The 23,237-nt window shown below is 50.1% G+C and overlaps 1 protein-coding gene across 16 annotated transcripts in view; it reads right to left on the bottom strand.

Annotated features, from left to right (window-relative positions):
* Positions 1 to 23,237, bottom strand: part of LOC100523747 (phospholipid-transporting ATPase IB) — a 516,487-nt gene that overhangs the window by 215,467 nt on the left and 277,783 nt on the right. The gene's annotated exons all lie outside the window — the stretch shown is intronic.

Below are 23,237 nucleotides of genomic sequence, written 5' to 3'. Positions count from 1 at the left end.
TGGGCTGTCTGCCATAAGCCCACCCGAGGAAAAGAGCCGGGATCAATCTGTGGGGTCAGACCACAGCAACAGTCATTATGATCAAGTATTTGTTTGGCCAGCAAGACCCGATGCTACTGCAACAGGATACAACAGCTACTATCGCAGGACTGACCTAGACTAAATTTTAACTTGGGAAGCTGATATTGGACTGGTGAAATTCACAGGTGAATCCGAGTCACTACCCTACACGACACACACACATACACACCGCCAGAGACCTTGCTGGTTTCCTGGACACAGAATGTCTCACACACGTGTGGGCTGTGCTTATAAGCTAGAAGGTCAAGGGCGTTCTCGGTGGAACCTCTCCCCTGGTCTCCAACCCACAGAAATTCCTGTTTGCAACAAAAACCCCAACCCTAAAGGTAATGTGTCTGGTGAGACAGCAGGCTCAACTCAAAGACAGGGAGTCTGCCAGCCTTTGCTCAGGAATAAAGAAATGAAGACCAACAAGTGGGAAAAACAGAATCTAAGGGCTGAAAGGGCTGGAGGAGCCACATCATATAATCTACTGTCTTTTTGATCATTTTCACGGAGATTTTCAACAACGGGGATGAACCGCCTCCTCGGGGCTGTTGCAGCCACTGAAAATTATTATTACTTTTTGTTGTTTCTTTCTTTCTTTCTTTCTTTTTTTCAGGGCCACACCTGTGGCATATGGAGGTTCCCAGGCTAGGGTTCGAATCACAGCTGCAGGTGCCGGCCTACACCACAGCCACATCAATGCTGGATCTGAGCCACATCTGCAACCTATACCACAGCTCACAGCAACGCCAGATCCTTAACCCACGGAGTGAGGCCAGGGATCAAACCTGCGTCCTCATGGTTACTAGTTGGGTTCATAACCCTCTGAGCCATGATAGACCTCCCTTTTGTTCATTTTTGAAAGTGTAATTGAAGTAGAGTGGATTTACAATGTTGTGATAATTTCTGCTGTACAACAAAGTGACTCAGTTATACAGGTACATGTAGCCATCCTTTTTCAGATTCTTTTTTCACACAGCTTGTCAGAGCACACTGGGTAGAGCTCCCTGTCAAAATCATGCTTACTTTTTTGTTGTTAATAAGCATACTTGAAAAGACTCATCCTACCCTCTGGGTTAGGACAGAACAGGGACAACGCTTCTTCCAAATACTAACAAGGCTGAAGCATGACAACCTCCGCCAGCTCCTTCCTCCTAAAGCCCAGTTCCTGCTGGCTTGGTCCGGTCCCCTGCCTGTCATTAAGGAGGCAAGCTGCAAGACTTAAAAATAGCTTCCAAGGAGGATTTTCTAGACAGCTGAGAGCTGAATAGATCACCATCTCCCGGGTTGCAAACGACAGACTTATGGAGCCTAAAGAGGAAATGCCCGGAAGCCTCACTGCTGTTTATCGCTGAGCTTCCTGTTAACTACCCACAAGCAATCAGGCAGTTGAGCATCTAGGGATAGAAGCTGCGTCTATTCCCACCAAGTCTGAGCAACTGCTACTTGGATCCAAGGGCTGATCATCACATTTCTTTCTCAGTCAATTTCTTATTGGCAGACACAGCCCATGATTCTCATCTGCTACACAAACGTGCTTTCCTGCTTCACTTTTTAACTCCATAGAAGCAGAGATCAAACAGGGTACAGAGAAAACAACGGAGGATTCAGACTTAAACGGCTGAGAATGACCTCCTCCTGGGCCCTCACTAATACTAAGGATTTAAACAAGGAAGTCTTTGTGAGTTCTTGTCTTTTCGTCAGTGAAATGGGGGGAATGACAGCCACCCACATCGTGAGATGGCTGTGATGTTTTTATGCGAAGCCCTAAGTCCACTAGCAGGTGTGAAACAAATGTTATGTCCTACCCCGCCCGAAAACCTCAGCTGCTGGAGGAGAGATGGACACACCTGAGAAGTGCACGCCGTCTGACCCACAGTCCCAGACCGTGGTGGGGGGCCTGGGGTGGCGGCAGTGGGAAGTTACAACTGTGCAAGGGAAACGCAGCGTCTCTCGAGCGGGAGAAAACACGAAGTGGAAGGAGTTTGGGTGTCACATCAGTGCACCCCCGTTTCCGACGTGTCTTTGCAAAGCTGAGTGTTCACGGCTGCCAGGAGACAAGGTTCGCGCCTTGGGAGAGGTCAGTGCGAACCGGAAGTGAGGGAGGCCACGCCCATCCTAGGCCGAGAGCGGAAGCGGAACAGCGCCCTCCAGGTGCGTCACTTCCTGCGCCCGGTCACGGTCGCTTAAGGATGACGTGCAGCCGGAGGCCTCCCAGCTGATGCGCACTACCGTTTCCAACGTCTGCTAAGGGGTCAGGACACAATCCTCCTTAAAGCGTTTGCCTTCGCCTCCTCAACAGTTAGAAACTCAAAGGGAGTGAGCAAGAGGCCGGGTACTGGGAGCAGAGGCTCTGCGCGACCCACACCTCTGCGCGACTGTGACCACGACTCTTCGAGGACGATTACCGAGCCCCCGAGGTGGAGCTTCGCCCAACGCCGTCATTTCATCCCGATCCCTCCTGCTGCGTCCACAAAGCCATCCCAAGGGAGCGTCAACAGACACGTCCAGAGCACGGGCCTGAGGCTGCGGCTCCTGGAGATTCTCAGGTGACCGAGCAAGGTGACCGGACATGTCTGGAGAGAAGGGCTCCCACCGGCGACGCTGAGCCACACCCACATGGTGCCGCGGGCGGGTGAAGGGCTGAGCGGTGGGGGGGGACAGGGAAGCTGCGGAGAGAACCCCAGGCTGAAGTTGCTGCTTTTCTTTGAGGGAGTTGAGCAGACATTTCTGTTTCCGAAGGGTTTCCATGACGCGCTGACCCCTGCGTTCCTTCTCCAGATGCATTCAGTGCACTTACATGGGGCCAGCCTCCTGGACAGGTGGCCCTTTCTGGAGGGTCCTACATCTGGGCTCTGACCCAAGTTGTGTAAGGCTGTCAACTTTATTTCATGTCTCCATTTTGGGCGCATCCAGTCATAGCCTCGAGCTTCCAAAGGCAGCTCGGGATGGGTCCTGGAGCCCACGGGGAGGCGGGACTCAGGGGAGATGGGCAGCAAGAGGGTGAGAGCGTGTCCAGGTGAACCCAGAAGGGACCTGAGGCCTGGCTTATCTGTGGGTGCAAAGAAGTGAAACTGACTCAGTGGTTCTAGAGCAGAGGGAAGCCTCCCTCCTCAGAAATCCTACAGGTCTAATAGTCCACAGGAAGCAGCTGTGGAGATGGTGCCTCAGAGGGTACCAACGGCGAGCGCAGCGGAGCCCCTGGCCGAGGGGCCCCTCACAAGTCGGGGCTGGAGCAGAATACATTCTAAGGAGCAAGACAGCCCCTTGTGGAGAAAAACGCCATCCAGGAGCTGGCAGCTTTGAGATGGCAGCACCCAGGCGTGGTTCAGGTCAGGGTTTCTGGCCATGGCTGCCTCAGCAGTGAAAGGATCTGGTCTGCTGCAGTGTTTCCTCTCAAGATTGAGGGGTTCTGGAGACCCCCTCAGGAAGGGTTCTCTTAATCCTTAATAATTTCAAAACCGCATCTGAATGATAACAGAAAGGGTGGTGGGTCATCTGACATGGTGTCAGATGACCGAAGCTACTCCTCCTTCCCCGACCTCAACGGCTGCCTCAGCCAAGAGCAGAAAGCATGACAGACCACAAGCAGGACGGGTGATGTTTTAAGAATGGATCCTGAAATCTTCCCACAGGTGTGTTCACTGCTACGAATGCTATACATTCAGCGTAACTGACCGCATCCATTTTTTGGGATGTGTTGGTCTCTCTACCCTTCCTTCCTCGTCCTGCCACCACGCACCCCAGCTTCACTGCCACTCCAGGGATTCAGTCAGAGGACATTCAGTAAATGGTGACTTGCCTGCTACGATCATGATGCTACGACTAACGGCATCTCTAATGCTAACTACAGATAACAGGAAGAAATACGGGTAGACCTGCCCCAAAATACACTAACTTCCACATAAGTAAGAGACCTAGGAACACGGGACTGTTGTGTAATGGGGAAGGATGGCGCTACTCTCACACGGAGAGGAGACAAACCACCCCCCACATGACCAGGCACGTCTAGAAGGTATGAACTTAGCATCCTCGGAAGTAGATAAAAGCATCCCACTTCTCCTGTCGTCTAGGGCTGGGCTCTGTTGGCAAACTTCCCAACACGCCAACGCTCTGGATTCTGTTTTCTACTAATATCCTTGGAAACATTATAGGCTTTCTGCAGGCTTTTTGTGACAGCTCTTAATGACACAGAGCTGGCAGTGCTCTTTGGCCTCACGTGGGGCTCTCCTGGGAAAGACAGACACGCGAGCCTGGTCTCTTCCTTCCCCCCACCCCAGCTCTTTCAGTCGTGATGCTCTGACTAGTTGAAGCCAACAGTTCGCCCCTGCGTATCATCTCGCATAAGCACTGAGGGCGTAGCAGACCCTGGCTTAACTGAATTTTCACGAATGGTCTCGGGGATGCTGGGTTCGTGCAAATCCTCCCAAGTCTTTCTATTTAAGCACTTCACAGTACATTTGCTCTTTGCACGAGGATTTAAGCCTGACATCACATCCCGCCACAATCTTGACTACCTCAGCACCACGACACTACTTATTTTTTTATTTTTAAAATATTTATTTATTTATTGTCTTTCTAGGGCCGCACCCGCAGCATGTGGAGGTTCCCAGGCTAGGGGTCCAGTCGGAGCTGTAGCTGCTGGCCTCCGCCACAGCCACAGCCACGCCAGATCCGAGGCACGTCTGCGACCTACACCACAGCTCACGGCAATGCCAGATCCTTAATAACCCACTGAGTGAGGCCGGGGATGGAACCTGCGTCCTCATGGATTCGTTTCCGCTGCGCCACGACAAGAATTCCCCTCGGCCCTATTAACAACTATTCAATTCAGCACAGTGGCCAGCTAGTGGAATGAGCACACGCTTGCTGATGGAGCGAAAGGATGGACATGTAGCTTATTGCTGGTGACGCATGTCTTCAGGAGATGACTATGAGCCTGCTGTGACCCAGCCAAACCTACGAAATGCAGGCCCGTGTGCCACCGCATGTGCTCAGAAACACGGCTGGGAGCCCAGAGGTATCAGGGCGCGACCTGCTGTGGTGTGTGGGTTGCGTGCGCGAGTTCAGACAACACTCCCCGTGTTCTGCCAGTTTCCTCCGTGAGGCTGTCAGGCCCGCTTTGATGACGGGGAGGGTCGACCTCACGCTGTGGGCTCAGGCCAGCAAATCCAACTGCGCGTGGTGGGCGAGGAGCGGGCTGGTGCCCTGTCATCGTGCTTTCTTTTTTTTTTTTTTTTTTTGTCTTTTTGTCTTTTGTTGTTGTTGTTGCTATTTCTTGGGCCGCTCCCACGGCATATGGAGGTTCCCAGGCCAGGGGTTGAATCAGAGCTGTAGCCACCGGCCTACGCCAGAGCCACAGCAACGCGGGATCCGAGCCGCGTCTGCAACCTACACCACAGCTCACGGCAACGCCGGATCGTTAACCCACTGAGCAAGGGCAGGGACCGAACCCGCGACCTCATGGTTCCTAGTGGGATTCGTTAACCACTGCACCACGACGGGAACTCCATGTCATCGTACTTTCTATCCTGGGGGTGTCATTCTACCGGTGGTTTAGGAATTTAACATAAATATGTGGGCATATCTTAAACTTGAATTGCAGAACACCTGCATCTCCATGGCACTTTCAAGGTACAAGGACGATTTTCAACGTGGTGTTAAGTATTCATTTTTCAAAAGTACGAAGGTTAAATGATTCCACACTCCAGAACAGACTCTTTAGGTGTAACTCAATGTTCAAAAGCAGGAGTTGAGTTCATTTTCACACTCTGCCAAAATGTGTGGGAGGGGGGGAGAGGGGGAGGAGGAGGAAGGGGGAGGAGGAGGGAGGGAGGGAGAGGGGAGAAGGCTGGAAGCAAAAGAGAACTTGAGAGGCTCTTTAAAAATACTATTTAAAACACAGCACTGTAAATCAACTGTACCTCAATAAAATTTTTTTTTCTTTTTTAGGGCCACACCCATGGCATACAAAGGTTCCCAGGCTAGGGGTCCAATCAGAGCTACAGCTGCTGGCCTACACCACGGCCACAGCAACAGGGGATCCGAACCACATCTGAGACCTATACTGCAGCTCACCACAACACTGGATCCTTAACTCACTGAGCAAGGCCAGGGATTGAACCCACATCCTCATGGATTCTAATCAGGTTCATTAACCACTGAGCCATAAAGGGAACTCCCACCAATAAAATTTTTTTTTTTTTTTTTGTCTTTTGTCTTTTTGTCTTTTGTTGTTGTTGTTGTTGCTATTTCTTGGGCCGCTCCCGCGGCATATGGAGGTTCCCAGGCTAGGGGTTGAATGGGAGCTGTAGCCACCGGCCTACGCCAGAGCCACAGCAACGCAGGATCCGAGCCGCGTCTGCAACCTACACCACAGCTCACGGCAACGCCGGATCGTTAACCCACTGAGCAAGGGCAGGGACCGAACCCGCAACCTCATGGTTCCTAGTCGGATTCGTTAACCACTGCGCCAAGACGGGAACTCCAAATTTTTTAAAATAATAAAAATACTATTTACTTATATTTGCTGCTATGAAAGTATACTAACATTTACTACTAGTAATTTCCTTATTGTTTAAAAGGTTCACTAACCTCATTCAATATTTAATATTTAATAGTCATAAAGTTCGAAGGGCTCCCTGCCTATCTTAGTGCTGTACACACACACAGGCACTGCACGCAGTACAGTCCTGATTCTCCGACGCGTAGTGCAGGACGGCGAAAAACGATCCCGCCCAGGCCCTGTCATGAGATGCGATCCCCAAGATTTGAGGATGGAGAATTTTACCACCAGATACTCCAGTGCCCTGAAGTGATCCTTACACGGCCTCCACATCTTGATGCCAAACTCTGAGAACTTCTTCGACCAGCAGGAACTTTCAAGAGAAGGATGCTACCAGCTGACATGGAAACGAGGCCATCTATCACTGGCCTCGATGACAAGGTGCAGGGTGGCCCCACAGCCCCTGGGGCACTCCCTCCTCCCTGGCCTCCGAGGGACAGACCCACCTTCGGACAGTGCAAGTCACGAGGGAACCTGATCTTCTTTATTAACCGAACAAAACCCTTATAACCCGATCCTGCAGGACAGCCATAAATGCTGCCCGGGCAGCTTTGGGGCTTTCAGAGAGCCCCCGTAAAGGGAGGACGCCCTGCCTGCTGGGGATCGGCTTACGCCGCAGCCACACAGGGCTCACTTTGAAATCAGGATACCCTGCTCAGGGCTTCAGGATTTATGCATCTGGACTTGCGTCCATGACCATTTTATCCCAGGAACGTCAGGGATGCAAGCGGAGCTCAGGAGGCCGGCTGGCTCCTGAAAACCTGACGTCACCACTAAAGGGTGTTGAAATGGTTAAGACCTGGGCAACCACATTTCACAGAAACTCTAACAGGTTGTATGTCCTGAATTACATCCAGTTTTCTCTGCACTCGACTGGTTACAGTCTGTTTCTTCCTGTTCTAGGCTCGAAAGAACGGCGCAGTCTAGGAAGGCTGGGATTTAAAGCAAAGATATTGGATCCTCCTGTTCCCAGGGTGCAACAGGGATTAGAATAACACATTTAAATGCCTTAATGTTTTTAGCACAAAAAGCATGAATTCGATACTCAGCTTTCTTGAAATGCTTTATTAAGGCCCCTAGACCCTCTCAGGAGTGTCTGCCTGCCCTGCAGTTAACATACACATACTGTTTTCCACTGTGAATTTCATCAGTTTCAAAACGGGGAGCCTGGCCTCTGCTGCTGGGCAGGTGGGCACATGAAACAGAACACTCAGGAAAGCTGAGAAGGGCTGGAGTTTTGTTTTAATTTTTCATTTCATTCCACTATCATTATGTGTGTAGGCCCAAGACAAATATCATATGATATCACCTATATGTGGATTTTTTTTTTTTTAGGGCCACACCCGTGGCACATGGAGGTTCCCACGCTAGGGGTCAAATCGGAGCCGCGGCTGCTGCCCTACACCACCACCAGGCAATGCCAGATCCAAGCCGCATCTGCAACCTATGCCACAGCTCATGGTAACAGTGGATCCCCGACCCACTAAGTGAGGCCAGGGATCAAACCGGCAACCCCAAGAATACTAGTTGGGTTCGTTGCCACTGAGATGTGGTATCTTTTTTTAATGATACAAGTGAACTTAACTTCAAAACAAATAAGAAAACAAACTCATGGGCTTTGAGTTGTGCAAGTTTTGACCAGGCATCCTGAACTCAGGCAATGCTGAAGATTAATGATGAGCAAGGGGTCCCCAGAATGATGTGAATCACACGGCCCCTTCACCAGTCACCTGCGCTCACAACAGAAGCCGCCTGGTTACCAACCCAAACACGCAGGCCAAGCCGTAGCCATTCCACCCTGGGAAAAGAGGCAATCTGTCCGCCTCCGACCTTGGCCCCAGACCCAATTCAAACAGCCACGGGCCCTGACAGTGTGGGGACAGCGGGGACCAGTCTACATCCCACGCCTGGGACTCAGTGCACTGATAAATGTCTCTCTCTCATTTTTTTTTTTTTTTTGTCTTTTTGCCATTTCTTTGGGCCGCTCCCTCGGCATATGGAAGTTCCCAGGCTGGGGGTCTAATCGGAGCTGAAGCCACTGGCCTACACCGCACCCACATCAACGCTGGATCTGAGCCGCGTCTGCAACCTACACCACAGCTCACGGCAACGCCAGATCCTTAACCCACTGAGCAAGGGCAGGGATCGAACCTGCAACCTCATGGTTCCTAGTCAGATTCGTTAACCACTGCACCACGACGGGAACTCCCCTCTTTTTTTTTTTTTTTTTTGAGAGTGGGATGTATTGGGTGAGAATGGAGGTAAATTCCACAAAGCTCTTTCGTCCAAACAGCACACGCCCTTCTCAAAGTTAGAGCCTGTATTTAATAAAAGCCAGTGATTCTCTGTCTCAGCGGCAGAAACTGATCATGCTTTTCTTTTGTGTTACCACACGTGTGAAACTGTTACAACCAAGAGGAACGTCTGTCAAATGCACAGAATGAACCACACCAAGGGTGAACCCTACCGCGGCTGTAGGTTCTCACTGATTCTGACCAGTCCACATAGGTTCATCGACTGCAATGAATGTGCCAGTCTGGTGGGGGGTGGGGGGGATGTGGGAAATCTCTAGCCCCTTCCTTCAATTTTTGCTAGGAACCTACAGCTATTCTAAAAAAAGGTAAGGCTATTGGGGAAATCAAAATAACAGTAGCATTCTATGACACCCCAAGCAACACAAAAATGACTGCTTATGGTTCTAGACATTTGCTAAAGCCCTGGACGGCGGCCCAGAGAGATCTCTAGCCATCAAGTGGACAGGGCAGGAGTTCCTGGGCTGGTGGGCCCACCTGGCATCGTGCCCACTCACACAGAGTCTGTGTAAAGAAAGGGCACAAGCAGCAAGTGCTGATTTCGAACGTACTATTTATTGGCCAGTAATCGGGCCTCCCCCACACAGGCTCACTCACCCTCACTGCAACTCTGAGAGCAGGGTACTAGAATCCTGACCCCCCTCTTGGGTGACAAGACCAAGCTCAGGGAGGGCACCTCAGGCTGCAGGGTCACAAACCCAGGATAAACGCTGCCATCTCCCCAGGGTCTATACTCTTGCCACACTGGTGCACCCTTGGCCGCTGTGGACACACCATTTGGAACTTTCACATTGTTCTGCTGACCCGATGGGCCAAACTGGGCTGGGTCATGGGTACAGGCAAGAGGCCTGTACCCCCAACACTGTGAGAGGCCAACGATGCTGCCTTATCCCCTGGTCCTCAGGATGCTGCTTGTCATCTGGGGATGTCACCTCTGCCATTGGCCTCACAAGACAGCCACCAAGACCAAACAAATGCTAAAGGTGGGTGGACATTCTAAATCGCAAGAGAAAAACCTGCATCTTAGTGTTACCTGATTCCTGGATTCACCGCCAAGCACCAGGCGTCCCCTCTCTGCTCTGGGGATGCTCCAGGCTTGGCCCCGGTCCTGGCTGGGAATGTCCTCCATGAGCTCCTGGCTTCAGGGCCTTTCAGGGTCTTCAAGATGGAGATGGGATGAGAATCAGAAGGAAATTTTGGCTGATGTGCCCCTGTCCGAATTTATCAGCCCTTCAAGTTCCCTGTCAGACTGTTCCTGTGTATGATTTATTGTAGGGTTTCTCTCTATATTTTGAAATGGGTTTCTTTCTTCTTTCGACGCATTAACATGTGTAATGATTCACACTCATATGTCTACCTAAGTAAACACGTGTCTACGTGCACACAAACAGGACCACCAGATCCTGCAGGGCGAGCCACGCCTCCCTCTCAAATTGTCCGACAGTCAACAGAGCGCTGCGCACACGACGGCCACAGCTTCTTTGCCCACGTGGCTCTGGCCGCAGGTGTAACGAGGCACTTCCGGCTGCAGAAGCAAAGGAAGCACTTCCGGTTCCGGTGTGCGCAGCTGCGCAGAGTCCGCCCGCAGCGGAGAGCACACGAGGAAGGAAGGACCCCGTCTCCGCCAGCACCCCTCTCGCGGCTGCTCTCCCCGGGGGAGTGGGGCGCTGGACGGGGAAGGCCTGCGGCTGAGGACCGAAGTGCAGCAATACGAGCTGTTCTTGCAGGATGAGAGCCACGCGGTTGGCCCACTCGGTCCTCGGGCCCGCAAGCAATGCCAGCTGCTGACCACAGTAAGTGACAGACGCGACGAACCAGCGCGGCCTCGTCCCCGAGCACCGTGCACCAGGGAGCAAGGACTCCCTCATCCACAAACCCCAAACCGGTCTTCCAACAGCGAGACGAGGCAGCGCATAACCCAGCTGGGAGGTAATTAATGCAAGTGGAAGCCTGATCGGTGTCCCGCACGCTAACGAGAATGGCTGCGCATCCGTATGAGACGCATGTCAAACAAGCTCAACCACGTCACAGGACACCAAGCACCAGGCCAAAAACCGAACACCCCCTCCGACAGATGGGCCGTTCTCAGTTAACCAAAATCCTATTGAAATCCTTGATTGGTCTCTTACGTCCTAGATAATCTGTTGGAATTGTAAAACAAGTAATAGAAGCTAAAAAAAGCAGTTCGTCTCTGAGAGGATGATTAAATACTACAGAAAGAAATTAAATTACAATCTGAATTGTTCCAAACAATTGTAAGGGCTAAGCCCTCACTGCCCATGTGGCAATGAGACAAGTCTGCACGATGTGCTTACTCACATGGGGGCTTAGTCTGAGCTACAAACCTATTCTAAAATCAAAGGTACTGATTTTTAGCCAAAGGAGAAGATTTCTTCAATATTATTGAAAAAATGGTTTTGACTGGTTTCCAAGATACTCCCTGCATCCTATCAAGTCATGTTAGCAAAAGCAACTCCCCCCCCCACACACACACACTCACACAAAAAAGTCCTAGAGGGCTTTTTCCCCATTCCAAATGTTTACAAGTTGGAGTTTTCCTGAGAAGCAGACAGACGGCTCCTGCTTCCTGCAAAGATAACGTCTAAGGAGATGAGCCCGTTCTCCCCAACTTGCTCTCATGTATCCTACACAGAGACCAGGGCCAGTTAGTTCAATGAGGCACTGACACCCTCTGTCAGTTTTCTTTGTACATTTGGGGACTTTTTTTTTTTTATCAGCATGTTATGAAGGTCAGGTCATTAGTAGAACAAAGAAAAATATTCAACAATCCAACCGCACACACTACAGCCAACTGGTCAACCAACATAAACATACTGGGCAGTTAAGTTGGATGGACAGAGGTAGCACCGCCCCCCTCCCCCCATACACACAACCCTGGCTGCCGAGGAGCTGCAGTGAAAGGATGGGGCCAGCAGTCCCCACGGAGTCCAATGGTATCTGCAGGGCGGCCACCAGCTCTTAGAATGAGTCACACAGACAGCTGTTAAATGCAAGGGCGTGACTTCTTTCCAACTCCTTGAGTGAATGAAAGAAAGAAAAACCCATATAAACTGGCTGAGTACACTTCCGCAGTATTTAGGAAATAGCCGTTTTTCTATTTCTTCCGGATGCAAGTAAATCAAAGAAACTGACCTTTCACGAACTCAGAGGGGTACATTTTGATGCAGGTGCAGTACCTTATTTTCACACACACCTGCTCACCAGGCTCAGGGGAAAAGCAGACCCTTCACTCCAGCCTGCTGGGGCCGCCAGTCCTCAGCCATCACGTCCCCAAGAGAGAGACTGGGAAACAACATCCCAGGTCTGGGGAGCACCCCCCCCCAGAAGAAGACCGTCCCTCTGAGATCCCCCCACCGAAGGCAGCGCCACGTTGGCTGTTTCACAGCACAACCACAGTGTCGCCCTCACCACCTGGCACGCGGTCCACGCTCACAGTACTTGCGGACAGACCCATGGCCAGAATGAGCATGTGCACACTGACAGGGCACGTTGTCCCAGTCCCCGAGGAAAGCCAAGAAGTGTGTTCTTTAAGGGGAGGGGCATCGACCAGCTGCACACCCCCAGACATCTGACCAACATTTATGATTCACACTGAGCTGGTGCTGAGGAGCTGGAAATAGTTTTATGTGTGTGTGTGTGTGTGTGGTGTGTGTGTGGGGGTTGCTGAGCTGGAGGAGGGATGGAGGCAGCTCTGGGACCACACGTGGGAGTCACCGCTGCTCTGGGCTCCAGGGTGCATCCCCCCACGCCTCTGTGCGCCCCTTCCCAGTTCCCAGCTCCACCTGCGTGTCTTGCTCACCCAGGGTTCTGAGACGTGCGGGGACTGTCACATGAACATTTCTCTGAACCGTGGTGCCCAGTGCACTTGGCACTGACCTGGGCAGTCCCTCCTCTCTCTCGGCAACTGAGCTTAAGGCCCCCAAAGACCCCACAACGAGCCAGAGCCCATCACTGGCCCGACTATGCCACACTCCAAAAAGGACATAGGACCTGTTTTTATGTCCCCCCGGCAGATGGACAGTGAAGACGGCCAGGGCGTCACAGCTCAAGGACACAGTGGAGGGTGGTGGGTAAAGAGGAGGAAGATGGTCAGGAGAAAACCACAGAGGCCCTTCTCTGAGTTGGTCCTGAAAAGATGGACAGAAACGGTGGCCAGAGCACCAAAGAGGGTTCGGGGGAGTAGGGTGAACAGAGGTTGGCAAAAACTAAACAGACTAAAAACGCATCATGATGATGTGCGGGTCCCCGGGCCTGTGAATATACCACCAATGGGCTTTATAACCAGAAAGAACTTCTAAACGGGCAGCTCAGCTCCAGGAACTTTTGCCGACAAAGTCAACAGACAGCAGACGGGTGACAGGCATCAGCACAGCCCCCAGAGCCCTGCTCCCAAGGATGGCACTGTGACTGTCCTTAAGAACAAACTCAGTAACAGTTGTCCAAGGCCTCACTCAATTCCACACCCCCTTTCCTCTCTTAATGACCACCGGTGGCCCAGACTGTGACCATCTGGGCTACACTACACTATAGGGTATTTACAGTCTCAGAGATAAATCTGAACATCCAGACACAAGGCACATGGATAAGTCCTGGAGAATAAGAGGCTGATGTTTTTCACTGTTTTTCCATCCTTATTGTCATGGGTACCATTTCTTACACAGTCTTAGACTCACTAAACATCTGTGGATGGGACTGAATTTGAAATAAGCCAAGAGGGGAGTTCCCGACTAGCATCCATGAGGATACAGGTTGGACCCCCGGCCTTGCTCAGTGGGTTAAGGATCTAGCATTGCCGCGAGCTGTGGTGTAGGTCACAGACACGGCTTGGATCTGGTGTGGCTGTGGCTATAGCTCCGATACGAGCCCTAGTCTGGGAACTTCCACAAGCCAAAAAACAAAAACAGAAATAAAGAAGCTGAACGTGTAGGAGATTAACCTAGTTACCTTCAAAAAACCACACAAAGGCTTGTAGAAGAAACAGGAAACCCATCAAATCAATCAGATTCACACTGCAAGCTCATTTTCACTGGGAAGATGTGCATTTGTACCCTGAGGACAGTGGCGCTGGCTGAGCTTGGGGGACCCTCGAAGCTGGTGGTCCAGAGCCCCAGTCAGTTTTCTAATCCACTGGGGTGCGATCAGAAGACTCACTTCACTGTTAGACTCTGGACGGACAGACCAGGACATCCTCAGGCTTTGAAAATGGCTATGTTGCTACCACACTACTTTACTGAACCACCGACATAATCCCCAAAGGATTCCCCCCTCCCCCAGAATCCTTCCAAAATAGAAAATTTTGGAGTTTTCCTTGTGGCCCGGCGGGTTAAGAACCTGACATTGTGTCCTTGAGGATGCAGGTTCAATCCCTGCCTCACTCAGTGGGTTAAGGAGTTGCCGCGAGCTACGCGTAGCCTCAGCTGCAGCTCTGATTCAACCCCTACTCTGGGAACTTCCATATGCCTCACATGCAGCCGTAAAAATAAAAATAAAAATTTTACAGACAAAACTAGGCACTCTTCATATGCCAGGAATTATTTTTAAAGGAAATTCCAATCCAATGACCAGAAACTAATGAGACAATATTATAGATATTTTAAGTAATTCATTCGTCTCATTAATGACCAGAACTTACTGTGTTAATGTCCTTTCCACTTTTTTTTTTTTGGTCTTTTTGTCTTTTTAGGGCCACACCCGCAGCATATGGAGGTTCCCAGGCTAGGGGTCCAATTGGAGCTACAACTGCCAGCCTACACCACAGCCACAGCAACACAGGATCTGAGCTGCATCTTCGACCTACACCACAGTTCATGGCAACACCAGATCCTCAACCCACTGAGCGAGGCCAGGGATCGAACCCATAACGTCACAGTTCCTAGTCAGATTCGTTAACCACTGCGCCACGATGAGAACTCCTCCTTTGCATTTTTTAAAGAAAATCTGAGCAAGTAGAGTGGGTTTGTCTGGTACAGAGCCGGGCTGCCGTCTGCTCTGGGAACAAGCCCAGGCTTAGCAGCTCACCATGCAAGAGGCTTGCCCATCGGCTCGGGAAGTGGTGCATGTGTCCTGGTCCTCGGGATGCGGTGATGGTTTCATGTGTGCTTGCGTGTGTCCAAACTCATCAAATCATGCACATGAAACACGTGCGGCTTTTGTATATCAATACTACCTCAACAAGCCTGTTAATATATGCAATCATGGGGAGTTCCCTGGGGGTCTAGTGATCAGGATTTGGCGATGTCACCACGACGGCCCAGGTTCAATCCCTGGCCTGGGAACTGAGGTCCAACATCAAGCTGCTGCAGGCCATGGCAAAAAAAAAAAAGAAAAAAAAAAGCAATAGTCATGGGAGAAAATCATGCTTTATATCTTTAACTGTCTGCTTTCCTGTTGGTTAAACTGTCTGTTTAACCTCTTTTATTTGAGTCTCTTCTGCATTTGGGCTGCAAGTTCAACTAATATCTCAAACACAGAATCTCCACTTAACTTCTCTGAACTCAGACCACGCTCTTAGATGACAGCAACCCCTTTTTGTAAGAAGTTTTCCTGCCCATCCCCCAAATAATGCTGTCCCCTCTGGACACTGCCTCCCTCTCTGACCACGCTGGCCTCAGAACCATCAATCCAGGTCCCCACCACCCAGCCACCCACATTCCTGCACCTGCTTCTCCCTCCCTGGACTCCCAGCTTCTCAGTTCCCCTGGGCTAACTTCTATCCATCCTCAAGACCAGGTCCAAGGTCACCTCCTCCTTGGGAGGGGGCTCCCCAGTGCTTCTTACCTCCAGTCACCCTCCAGCCTGGCCCAGATGCCCTCCGGCCCTCCCTGCAGTCCCCGGTAAAATGCCTCCAGCAGATGAAGCAAATATGGCCTTGAAAATCCTTAGATCTATGTAATGGGCATGTGCATGTACATTACACGATGATTCTCTCTTATTATGTTTGAAAATCTTCATAATAAAGGGGCAAAAATTATTTTTTTCAAAAGAATGTTTATCCTGCTTCTCTGAAGTGACCATTTATGTGTCTGTCTTCTTACCCCCAAAGGCAAAGATTATTTTCTTTTGTACCTTGTACAAAGCCTGGCACAAAATATGCCAATGATAAAGTGTCAACTCCTATCTCATGGAAGGAAAAAAATCCCTAAGGACCCACAATTCCACGTTAATAAAAACTGTTCTTGGGGGTTCCCATTGTGGCTCAGCAGTAATGAACCCAACTAATATCCACAAGGACTCAGGTTCGATCCCTGGCCTCGCTCAGTGGATTGAAGACCCAGGGCTCCTGGGGCTGTGGTGTAAGCTGGGCAGGTGCAGGTCCGAATCGCCCCCTAGCCTGGGAACCTCCACGTGCTGCGGGTGTGGCCCTCAAAAACAAACAAAACCCCAAAACTATTCTTATAACTTCTCTCTCAAATGGTGTTACAACGTCATTGTCTTGTAACACAAACACCCATTACTCTACCCATGTTAGCTTTCAAACATCCAAAAAATCCTGGCCCAGCACCCAACTGGGTTCCTGTATTTTGACCACGTCTTCCTGTGGACATGCCCATGGTGGGTGCATGTGAGATGATGGGGGCGGGGAAATCGTCACAAATACTAAAAACATTAAGCGAGAAAGAGGAGCAAAGACACTTTGAACATGCTCTAACCCAAACCAGAGTAACTGCTAATACAAACAGGCCCCTGTCCAAATGTAAGCGGGTCGCAAGTAATGGCCTGCCTCAAAGCGGCCGAGGCCCCGCTGTTTACTGTCCATGTGGGGCTTAAAAGCATTTCAGTGGATGAACAGGCTCGGAGGCAGAAACATCTACACCCATGCTAATGCCCAACAGAGCAGGAACTTCTTTTGATTAATTTAGCAGGACGGAAAGCACCAGGAGGAGATCAAACCGCGTTCAATCCTCAACAATTAAACAAGCAGCCGCGGCCTCCGGGATGGTCTGTGTCAGGATGAAAGCTCGATGGGGTCGGGTGCAAAAGCAACAAATATTTTACAGTGATTAATGCTTATAGGATTTTTTTCCCCCTCGAATGTCATAACATTTCATTCAAGGGTCCAACCGAAGAGTTTATATAACATTTAAAACGGAAAAAAAAAAAAAAAGGTTTCAAAAAGCTTAAGAAAATTCAGATGTGATGGGGAGAAAAATCAGGTCAGTTCTAAAAATCCTTCGAAACGGGTCAGCAGAAGGATCAACGGGAAATGCCATGGACACCCGGCCCGCTGCCCCTTCTCACCGAAAAATAACTGCCCTGCTGTGGGTAAAATGTTCCCCAATGATTTCCCCACATACAGCACATGCAATGCTGTCTATACAGACTACTCTGAACATGCAGGGCTAACGCAGAGTACAAATGTATCTCCACTGAATGCTCTTTGTTTTCTTTTGACCAAAAAACTGGAAATTAAAACAAACGGATGCCCAATCAGAATCAACTACAAATATGTGAGTAATTAACCCTCGGGTGTTCAGAATGATGAGAATGGCTTTTTTCTGAGTCCACTTTGGAAAAAACCCAACCGATCTTCTGGGCGCAGGACAAAGCTAATTTACGTCCTGACAGAAAAAGATCTGGACAAAACCCAGCCAAGCACATCAGCTCAGGGGAAAGTCCAAAGGGACGACTTCTGTCTCCCCGAGGACAAGTCTTTTGATGCAATACTATCTTTGAGTGGACTGCTGTGTTTCGGGGGGACAGTCTGTGACTCCTTCCTCATCTGTAAAACGGGGGTAAGGATGCATGCCTCCTAGGATCGCAGGAGGAAATGGAACAGTGTAGATAAAGACTGTACCTGTAAGGCCTCCCACAGAACAAGCCTCAGTGCCACCCTGCGCGGGTCCCTGTTAGACCATCGGCAGAAGGCGCCCTCTTCTCGGGACGCACCCTGCGTGGCCCGCTCCCCTCCGTGCTTAAGCCTCACCCCCAGCTTCACACGGATCCCACTGTATCCTCAAGGCTCCTTCCCACGTGGCCTTAAGGGCAGCGATTGTTCGCAACGGGTCGCTGGGATGTGAAACACATCACCGAGCCCGTTCCTACTTTTGCCAGAAAAATAAAATCGAATCCCTTCAACTCTTATGTGGAAAGACCACAAAAATCTGGGAATGCAGGACTGAAAGCTGACTCCTCTGTAGCTGCCCGCAATCCTGTCCCTCTTGTGAAGATGTATGAGCCCAAAGCGCTTGGACACGTAGGTATGTTTTCCTGTTTAGGCTGCTTCTCGCCGGCTCTGAAACCTCATTACTCCAAATGGAGAAGATGAATGGGTGAAAGACGAGACGGATGCAAGTTTCGATTGATCCCTCCGTCTGATCTCTCCTATGTGTACGGAAAACCCCAAACTGCCCCCTAAAGCTTTTCAAAGATGGTCACATCCCCCCTTGTTAAAAAAGAATGGAGAGCCCTTGGGTGAGATCAGGAAACACGAGGAAGAAGGGTCTCATTTTACAGAGGAAGCGGAGGAATGTGGCCGGGTGTGAACACGATCCCCAGGGGACTCCAGGATCCCCCAAGACGGAACAAAACGCCTCCTCTCTAAGGAGCTCTGGTCACAGGGGAGCTCTGAAAGCACAGGCGGAAGAAGAGCAAGAGATGACAGCACCGCGTCCAAGACACAAAATAAGTAAAGCCTACGAATTATTCCCCGGTGGCTTTCACTCCGGTTGTAAAAGCAGCCGTTCACCTGACCTGTTTCCACAGCTCTGACTAAAATGCGATGGTCTCTAAACACTCGGAGCTGGAACCACCAGGCTTAGGGAGGGAGGAAATGCTTTGCTGTTTATGCTCTTGTTGCCGAGGCACAAAGGGTTTCCATGCAGGGCAGAGGATGTGCTGGTAAACTTTCCCTCCGGTACCTGGTGCTCAGATGAGCAGGGAACACAGCAGCCTTAGAGGAGCAGTTTGGCGCTTTCTGTACGCATGGGAGAAATCAGCCCGGGTTATTTCCTGTCTTAACTATAACGCAATTTCACACATACCTGAGCATCTAGAACATAGAAGGAAATCTCAAATGTTGTCTTTTTTTAAAAAAAGAGAGACCATTATGTGTACCAAAAGGGACTGTTGAAAGTCCTTCCAAGTTCAAGTTCTTGTGGCAGCTTTACACTGAGGAATTTTACCAGCCTGTGTTCCAGCATCCTTCTTCTCATCTCCCAGGTTCCAATAACCAGGGAGACACCCAAGCCACGTCACCCATCCTGCCTGGCGTCCACGTCTGCGCGCGGGGCCGCACAGACAGCTCCGCACCAGTCTTCCCTGTCAACCCTGGAGTCTGGTTTACTTTTAGGCTTTGAGACACGAATTGGTACTCTCACTAGTTCAATGAGAATGTCAGTAAGCACACCAACTGCAGCTGGGGAAACGATGAATAAGAATGACAATATCTGGATTTTAAAGTCTTTTCTGAAAAGCATTTTAACTGTGAGGGGTGTCCCTGGGGTACGGAATGGCACTATTATGGGGTCCATGCAGCAGAATGACAAGTTAGCCCCAAAAGGTACCCAGAGTATGAAACATCGGAAGAAACAGACATGGGGGGGAGCCCCACGCTCAACATGTTGTCCAATCCAGGGAGACCTATCCTTACACCATTATTTGTCTTTTACTAAAATATCTTTTTTTTTTTTTTGTCTTTTGTCCTTTTAGGGCCGCACCCGTGGCACATGGAGGGTCCCAGGCTAGGGGCCTAATTGGAGCTGTTGCCACCAGCCTATACCACAGCCACAGCAACTCGGGATCTGAGCCGCATCGGTGACCTACACCACAGCTCACGGCAACGCCGGACCCTTAACCCACTGAGCAAAGCCAGGGATAGAACCCGTAACCTCATGGTTCCTAGTCGGATTTGTTTCCACTGTGCCACAAAGGGAACTCCTAAAATATCGTTTTTGGCACCAAAAAGATATCACATTCCCAGGACTTTGAACTAGAGGATGAAACTCAGGTGTGTTTGCTTGCTTGCTTTAAAACAACTTTTATTTTTGAAAAGGATAAACAGAAAAGTCCTACTAGCATTAGAAATGGATACTGGCACTGATTTCATTCACACAATATTCATTTTACCTCTGAAATATTACCCTATGACTCTAGCTATGTATCCGCTATATCCTGCCTGAATCCATATTCCCCTATGTGTAAACACTCCAGCAGATCCAATCACCGGGAAAATTCCACACTCAGTCACAGGCGGATTTTCCATCCAGAGCCTAGATGGACTCAGACCAAGCAAATGAAATACTCTAAATTCTCATGAGATAATCTTGAAAACGATACCAAATCCAATGCAAGCATCTCATGTAGGTTACTGGGAACAAGACAGGCTATAAGCAAAGATAAGCTAATTGTGGAATTGACCTGACTTTCAATTCTAGACTGGCTGCCTTGTCGCTGGCGTGCAACTCCCATCGACCCCAATCAGCTTGAAGCATGATGCACAGGGTGTGCCGTTCGCCTCGAGACAGCAAGCAGGAAGGCGAATCACACACCATCCACCCTCCCATCCTGATCTTCAAAATTCCAAAGCCAGAGCAGAACAGGTGGGTCCCTGCCCTAGTGCTCACCTCCTCCCAACCACGTGACACAACCAGGACGTCACTGCAGTTTTCGCAGAAGGTGTTACTTTCCCTCCCCTCCCCCAGCTTTATGGAGATATAATTGATATGTAACATTAAGGCATAGGTCAGGTTGATTTGGTTCAGTGATACACTGTGAAATGAGGAGCTCAGCTCACACCTGCATCCCGTCACATAATTGCCATTTCCTCTGGGTAAAGAGAACGCTTAAGATCTACTGTCAGTGTCTTTCCAGTACACCAGAGAGCAGTATGTTGTGTATTAGGTTCCTGGAACGTACACACCTTACAACTGCGACTTTGCATTCTCTGGCTGCTGTCTCCCCAGCCTTTGCCAACCACCCTTCTCCTCTCCGCTTCTGTGAGTTCAGCCTTTTCAGATTCTGTATCTGAGTAATATCACTTAGTATTTGTCTCTGATACAATTTCCCTTTTATGATCTGCAGGACGAGGGGCATATCCTCGGAAGATATATCTGAACTCCCTCTTCTGAAAATGCAACCGACCTCTAATTAGCAAAGGTTAAGAAAACTCCTGCATTTCTCTCCCAGATAGATGCATGCTAATTTCACAGCATGCCTTGTAAGGAGCTTATTGTTACACAATCTGCGATCCGTGGCAGGTCACTCTCACCATGGTGGCTTTGAGATTTCTAACCAAGATCACACGATAAGGACACAGCTGAGCTAGGATCCACCGTGTCATTTTGATGCCCATTCTAATTATCAGCCTGCTGTAACTTCCTCATTAGTGATACCACGGCTGTAACTGAAATGATCCCATCATCACAACATACAGAACCATATGTACACAAACTCTTAAGGTCTTCTCCCATCTTAGCACTTTTGAAAGAGCCAAGGAAAGTGGATTCTCAATGAAATCGGCAGGAGTTCTCTGGTGGCTCAGGGAGTTAAGGATCCGGCGTTGTCACTGCTGCCGTGCAGGTTCGATCCCTGGCCCCAGACATGGCCAAAAATAAATAAATGAGCTGCGTAAAACCACATATAACTTCCGTCTCCCAGCAGCATTGCTGATCCCACACCCCCGCATGTTGGGGCAACATGGACCTCACAGACAGTGACACACACACGTGGGAGGGAGGGAGAGCAAGGGGTGGGGGTAAGGACAGAACAGAAGAAAAGCATTCCACCTGGTGTCGGCGTTAAATAAAAGCTCCCACATTCACATGGGTTTCTAAGCCAAGAAACTAGAAAGAATTGGGGGACTGACTAAGAAAATGCACACTTGGCGGTCGATGGATTTCAGTCTTTTCCCTCTTACGAGGTCAAGCCACATATTGGGAGACGTTAGTCTGTAAACATCCCTAAACCAGATCCACAATTGAAGATAATTAATGGCTTTCAATGCTGCTGCCCTGCTAAAAGACGGGACATACGTTTTCTTTCCTAAGCAATGGGTGTAGGCACAGGATTAGCTTACATCCTACCACATTTCAAAATACTTTCCTTCCTACCCGGAAGACTCTTTTCCTAGGGACATTCCGTCCCGAATAAATCAGCTATGAACTGATGGTAGAGGCATGTTTGCAAGGGCTGTCACCTCATCCATCAATACAGGTTTTCACGACTCTTGAGCAGTCTTGCTCAGGTCAGGGAAAACGCAGTAACAGGTGAAGTGGGTGAAATAGATCAACCTGCTTTGAAAGCTTTAGAACAAATCACTGCAGAACTCCTTTGGTGGCGTGGGTTGACATTCCAAGCCACCTTCGTCTAATGTTCCCTTTCCAGCCGAATGCGTGCCAGGAGCTGAAGCAACATCGACCATTACAAGTGAAAAATGGGAGCAGGAAATCCCGCAGGGAGAAGCGGAGCCGAGCTCCCAGATTTCATGACCACCCACACCAGGAGCTACGTCCGCACCCTCACACCCTCACGCCTGGTGTCCCTTGGGCTTCCGCCCTGTGACTGAAGACCCACCACTCGGCAGGAATCCTGCAGGATCGTCTCCCTGGAGACACCATCCCCCGGCATCCGTCTCCTGCGGCGGCCGTAACAAGGTGCACACCTGGGGGGCTTGAACAACAGAAGCGTGTTGTCCCCCGGGGTCTGGGCTTGTCCCCTGGGAGTGGAGGCTGGAAGGCTTAGCTCCAGGGCTTGGCAGGAGGCTTCTGAGGCTGCGAGGGAGAATCTGCTCCAGGCCCCTCTCCATGCTTCCGGAGGTTTGCTGGCCCTCCCTGGCGTTCGTGGCTTCAGAAGGCATTCCCGTAAGTTCTGCCTTCATCGTCACGTGAGACCTCCCTATGTGTGTCTCCGTGTCCAAATCGTCCCTTTATGTAAAGTCACCCTGGGTTTAGTGCCCATCCTCATGACCTCATCTTAACCTAACCAGTTATATCACAATGACTATTTTCTTTTCTTTTCTTTCTTTCCTTTTCTTTTTATGGGGGGGGGGTGCAGCTGCACCTGCAGCATATGGAAGTTCTCAGGCTAGGGGTCCAATCGGAGCTGCAGCTGCACCACAGCCACAGCAAGGCTAGATCTGAGCCGCATCTGTGACCTATACCACAGCCCATGGCAACACCAGACCCACTGTGCCAGGCCAGGCAGGGATGGAACTCGCATCCTCATGGATACTAGTCGGGTTCTTAACCCACTGAGCCACAGTGGGGACTCCAGAAAGACTATGTCCAATGAAGGTCACTTTCTGATACACAGGCGGGTGAGGACTCCAGCATAAAAAT

The sequence above is a fragment of the Sus scrofa genome, chromosome 11, assembly GCF_000003025.6.
Source record: "Sus scrofa isolate TJ Tabasco breed Duroc chromosome 11, Sscrofa11.1, whole genome shotgun sequence".
Taxonomy (NCBI): Eukaryota; Metazoa; Chordata; class Mammalia; order Artiodactyla; family Suidae; genus Sus; species Sus scrofa.
The sequence above is the reverse complement of the archived record's forward strand: the minus strand, read 5'-3'. Positions and strand labels throughout refer to the sequence as shown.